This window comes from Elaeis guineensis, chromosome 1 (genome assembly GCF_000442705.2).
Source record: "Elaeis guineensis isolate ETL-2024a chromosome 1, EG11, whole genome shotgun sequence".
Taxonomy (NCBI): domain Eukaryota; kingdom Viridiplantae; phylum Streptophyta; class Magnoliopsida; order Arecales; family Arecaceae; genus Elaeis; species Elaeis guineensis.
Genome location: NC_025993.2, coordinates 19821952 through 19828673, shown reverse-complemented (window position 1 = coordinate 19828673; position 6722 = coordinate 19821952).

Below are 6722 nucleotides of genomic sequence, written 5' to 3'. Positions count from 1 at the left end.
TTATGATTTTTAATTTTACATCGATATAAAAAAAAATTAGTTAAAATACTAAAAAGTATGCTAAGATGCCACTTACTCAATAAAATTTTTAATTTCTTTATAATTATTTAAAATATAGAAGTATGTCTTGGATAGCTCATTCACGTCTATAAACTCATATCTCTTTCCACCTATGGGTTGAACCATGTGTTTGAATATGGATAGTGTCAGTTCATCATCATCTCATTCATAGTCTGTGTTACGATCTGCATGATTGAATCTTATCCTGATATCATCAAGATACATCGAGCAGAACGTGACACACTTTATAGTTATGTATGCTTCCATTATAGACCCTTTAGGTCGTGTCTTATTGCGCACATAGTTTTTTAGGATACATAAAAGTCTGTAAATAAAAATAAATTTAAATTTAACTAATACATTTATATCTTATAACTGATATGATAAAAAATTATAATTTTTTTATCTTTCTATAGGATACATCCACCGATAATATACCGATCTGGCCAAAAGAGCTTTTTTTAGAAGATGAACAGTTAGGTGCACCATAACATCAAAAAATGATGATAAAAAAAAATTTTTAACTTACAAAGAATAAGCACAATATCTTTCTCAAACTTCTCAAGAAAGTTAATCTTCAATTTTCGATAACACAATTCTCAGAAGAATACTTTTAACTCAATCAATACAACTTAAACATCACCACTTAGATAGTCCTGCATGACCATAGGAAGCAAGTACTACATTATCATATAGGAGTCATGACTTTTTATACTAGAGATATTACCATCGTTGTTGCCAACACACTATGGTATTTGAAGCATAAGTATCAAAAAATTTTACGATGTTGAACCATCCATGAAAACTCTTTTCTTCTCACCAAATAGTAAATAACATGCAGGTGGCATAAAAAATTTATCACCTCAATGAACTAAATACAACTTCGATCGGATTCTTATTTCTTGCAAATCAAGATAAGCTCTTGAATTATTTTTTATTTTTTCAACGATGCTCAACACTGTACGGATGACATTATCACAAATATTCTTTTCAATGTGCATTACATCTAGGTTATGATGAAGTAGTAGCTACTTCCAGTATGGTAGTTCAAAAAATATACTTTGCTTCATTCAATTTAGCTCTGCTTCAGTACGCTTTTACTTGTAAGTACTCGATATTTTTTCAAATTTCATATTTTCAATGACTTCAAGTTGTTCTAAAACTTTCACTCTACTTAACTCCTTAGGTGGTGGATATCGATGGGACTTGCCATCAAAGTATTGGCTATAACAGATCCTCCAAGAGTGATTAGCAAGTAGAAACCACTGATGATTCATAAAGCAAATTTTTCTTTCATGCTTTAAATGTAAGGAGGAGGTATCATTGTTGCATATTGGACATCCCAGATATCCTTTGGTGCTCCATCCAGATAAGCTTTCGCATGCAGAAAAATTATTTATGGTCCATAAAACTAAAGCATGTAACTTAAAATTTCTTCAACTGATAGAATTATATGTCTATACTCCATTTTTTCATAGCTCCCTCAGATCATCGATTAACGATCAAGATATACATCAATTTTATTATCTGATACTTTCGGATCCAGAATCAATAGTGACATAAAAATAAATAGTTCTTTTATGCACTTTCAAGATGACACATTATATAGTATTAGCATCATAGGCCATATATTATAGGAAGTACTCAAATTATCAAAGGGATTAAATCCATCTATCATTAGATCAAGCTGGATATTATGCAGGTCACTCGCAAAGTGCGGATGCTTTGTATCGAAGTCTTTTCGTACTACAAAGTCGGTCAGATGGCTAAGTATGTTCTCTTCCAAAACCTACTGCTCACAATACCATCTCATTTTTTCAGCTATTTTTATAGATATATACAATCTTTGAAGTTTTAAAATCAATGAAAAATATCTCAACACCTTATGAGGTATCGTCTTTTCTTTCCTATTATCAATTTTATACCTAAGCTCATTGTATTTCGGATATTCACTTGCTTATTCATTCTCCTTATAAAATAATATACAATTATTTTTGTAGGTATCTATAGGAATATAGCTATGTCTCAATTTTCATATGTATGTTTTTGCTTCAAAATATGACCTTGGAAGTCTCTCTCCATTGAAAAGAGCTGCTTTAATCAGTGCTAAATTTTAATCAAATGACTTCTGACTCCATCGATTCAAGATTTTAATATGAAGTAATTTGATCAACAACTCTAATTTGGAGAACTTTACATTATTTGGATAGAGTGGATCTCATGTTAGAAAATATATCTCAAAGTCAATCGTTAGCTTGTTGACGGTTGTACTATTTGATATAATTGTATATGAATTAATTAATAAAATATTTATTTAGTAATTTTCATCATAAGCTTGTATATTTTATACATCGAACTTTTGTATTATGATGAAAGTCCTTAGGACTATTTTAAATCGATAAAGGAGAATTTATCATTGAGTCCTTAAATGAGTTCATGACCAAATGATATTCTATTACTAGGATGATAGACATATCAAGCATAGGTCATTGTGTGCCATATAGGTTGGTTGTCCTCTTAATCAAAAAGTATGAAGATGCTGGTATGGCATGCAGATAACATGTAAGAGTATATTTCATTGAACGTGATTAATTTTGGAGCACTTTGCTATCAAAAATCACTCCGAAGGGATATAGATATAAGTGTCCCTCCGACTTGAGATCATCAGGTGACTTACAAGCAACTCACTGTGCTTTGATGTCGGACTACTTGAATTTTGAATTCAGGATCAGAAGATTTTTGAGCATAGTCAAGTACTTGTAAAGTCAGTGCGTAAATCAAGATGGAATTGACCACTCCAAAAGATTGGAGAGAATACTTTGTATTTTAATTTAGTAAGACCTTGGCCAGGGCAATTCTTGTGAAGAGTCATAGGATTTATTAGGTTGAGATACATAATGGATGCACTGTTAAGAGTTGACAGTTTAAACTTGGAGTCATCCTAGCATTAAAGGTTAAAAGAATGAATTATATGGTAACTATATCCAAATAGGTTCTTAAGTGTTGTTTTACATACATTCAGCCTATCCAGACGTCGGGTACCATTACTAGATGGTTATTCTGATTGATACAGGAATCAGTTCCTGTGCTATCGATTTAGATTCAAACTTATGGGGTCATACATATTAAAAGTTTCTTTTCGATCACATGGCTAATCTGAAGAGTCATAATGGATGGGGACTCTGGTGAATAGTCCCACTGGATTGGGACTCTACTGAAGGATCCCACTAGATGGGAACTCTAGAGAAGAGTCCCACTAGACTTGGACTCTATCATTGATAGAGGATTAATTAGTGATTAAATTACTAATTATCTCAATTTGATTGAGCATTAAAGTCTGGATCAAGTTTGATTGAATTGGATTCAATCAGGTCAAGTCTGATTAGGTTATGAAATGACCTTATCGGTAAGGGAGAAATGATCCTGATTTGATCGGATCTATAGCTCAATTAATTTATGAATTTGATTAAATTTAATTGAGATTATAGGAGCTTAATTATATTAGATTCATCATATTTTAATTATGGTCTAATTGGATTGGGTTTGAAAGAAATCCAATCGGTTAAACCCTAGAGTCCCAAATGAATGAGACTCTCTCCCTTGCGCCACCCAAATTATCTCTCATCTTTTTTCACTGCACAAAATTAGTTTGTGCATGAGAAAGTAGAAGATAATCTTTCTTTTGTCACTCATTAAGGATAAAATTTGATTGGTTTTGATTTAAATTCAAAATGATTTGAATTTCAACCTAAAATCTTATCCATATCCTTTCGTACATTGGCTATTTTTGAAGGGGCCCATTGTGTATTAGACAAGAAAGTCTTTCTGATAGTTTTTCATTCCTAATTTTTTTTGATAAGTCCCTCTTTAAGTTAGATAAGGCTAAAAAAAAGTTAAAGTCAAATTAAAATTTAAAATAATTTGAATTCAAACAAACTCCAGCTCTTATCCTATCTTACCTGGTTTGTGCGACAACCATCAAAAAGCTATAATTTTGTGTGCCAACTAGAGGAAGCATTTCACCATGAGATACCAAAGGAAAAGAAGGGCCAAAAACCTTCTTTGGGGCATAAGGTTTGGGTAGTTTTTTTTTTCGTTGGCATGAACAAAAGAGAAGACCGTTCTCCTCTCGGGTGAGAGACCTAGAACTGTTCTAGATTTTTGGATGAAGAAAAAATTAAAGAGAAGAGAGTCTTCATCTGAATTTTCTCCACTATCTATCATCCTCCTCTAATTAATCTTCAACATCAAAAAAGTCTAAGAAGATCAAAAAAAGAGATCAAATTAGATCTGCCATCAGAAGCCGACAGCACGAGCTAGCACACCCGCAGAGGGCTGATCGGTCTGAGGACTTCGTGTGGACCATCCGTAGAGGTTGGATGATTGTGTGGCTATGAACAATCAGAGAAGACTTTTAGATCTATATTTTTGATCATGAAGTTTGACTATCCATGCTCAAATATTGGGTTTGAAACCCTAGAAGTGATAGATAAGATCTATTACTAAATATTATCTTTTGGTTCACATGCTTGTCATTTTAATTTTAGATTTTTATTCATATAAATTCATATCATAGATCTATTTGTAAGAGTTTTAAGATCAGATCTTATGCATGTATTTATAGATTAAATGGTTTAATCTAATATTCTTTCACTGAAAATTTTTGAAATGCATGCATGAAACCCCTGCGCATCCCAACAATGATATCAAAGTCAGGTTCGATATGACATGATATTATATACATATAGATCTATAATTTAATTTAGATTAGATCTAATATATAATATTTAGATCTAAAATTAGTTATAGATCTGATCTCATAAACTGATACAAGGTTATCTTGTTGTATGGTTTATCCCTTACAGTGCAAAGGTTGTCCTAATTTATGCTGATCTTTATAAAATCTGCTTTTCATTTGAAACATGTGAAATTTATTTATGATGATTATTATTTAATTTTGATATGATCAAAATATAATAATCAGATCTAAAATAATTTAGATTAGATCTAAATTATTTAGATTAGATAATCTGAGTAGTGAAGTAATCGGATCAAGTTTGTCATCAGGCCGTCCGATCATAGGAGGTAATAAAGATTAGATCTCTCTTTTTTTCATTCAATTGGGTTCTCTTATGATGTGTAGAGATATCATTGTGACTATATCCTATAAAGATGAATGCAAAAAAATAAACTATATTTTTTTCAAAATCTTAAGATTGTGTATATGATATATTGTATGAAAAATAGTTGCATCTAATCTTTACAAATAAAATTTAGAATCATGAACATGTTTAGAATATTTCTAAAATAATTTATGATTGATTTTGTTGTTGTTTATATAAAATTATTTTGATCTGAAATTAATGTAATTGTTGTAGTTCGCTGGTTGTGTTGATTCAGTATTATTTGGGTCGACTTAAGACCCTGGTTCCTCAGCTCAATTTTTGTTGAGCTGACTCATTATTATGGGCTAAAAACTATGGCTAATAATTCATCATCAATGAGTCAACTAAGTCTCAAAACTAAGTCAACCCATTGTGATGAGTAGGCTCAATCCAGGGGTGAGCTGATTCAAGTTTCAGATCTAAATGATTGTGCATAAAATTAATTATAAAAATATTTTATAAAATTTAAAATTATTTTTAAATATCGAACCCCTACCTATAGCCTCAAACTTAATTGAGAATTAATTTGAATCTATTAGATATAGAATTATGAATTAAAGATCTAATGTCATTCGCATAAAATGTAGGTGATGGGTTAGCTTGATCAGGTCCTCCTAATTGGTTTAGATCTAGAGTTAAAATCAAAGATCAAATAGACTAAAAAAAAAATTAGATTAAATCAAGATTTAAATTTCTACAGCCAATACAATAGTTGTAGTTGGTCGGTCCATGTCTTTGATTAGATCCAAATGGACTTTGATCTTGAGCTCAGCGGTCGAACCCAAATTCATAAGTAGTTCCAATTGAAATTGATTAACCAGTTGGTGTCTGAGATAAATTTGGCAGTTTTGATCGATAGTTTTTAATTAAGAGCTACTCGTATAGATTGAGTCTATGATGAGTTAATGATATATCCCTCCCATCGATCTCACTTACCTGGCCAACATGATGAATCAAGTTTTGATCAGATCGCTTAATGATTAGGATTGACCCATGCTTACTAAAAAATCAGTTTGACTGATTTAGGTGCCCCTAGTTCGACTTATCTTTATTCTCGACATGACTTGATGAAGTCAATGGGAGGATTGATGATTTGTCAACAGGACCGACTTGTTTTTAGTCCACCCTATTCTGACTTGGTGAAGTCAGTGGGAGGATTAAGATTAGCTAGTTTATGCATTTAATTCTGTTAAATTGTGTTAGTCAAATCTTCTAAATTATTAGATCCATAAAATGAGCTAGTTATGGTGATAACTAGATCATAGCCTTCTATTAAGGTAAATGATAATGGATCCGTCATTTCTGATTGATATTGCAGGCACCATCTGTCTGGTATTTTTCTGAATAATGGAATTATTATTCATCATATGATGATTCTATTGTACTATCTAATGAATGGTTGGGTTGGTCGAGCCATACTCGAGTCTAATTATTCATTAGTTAGAATTACTTAGTAGATTCATGTTAATGGTTGGACCTAATCAAGACTTTCAGTGG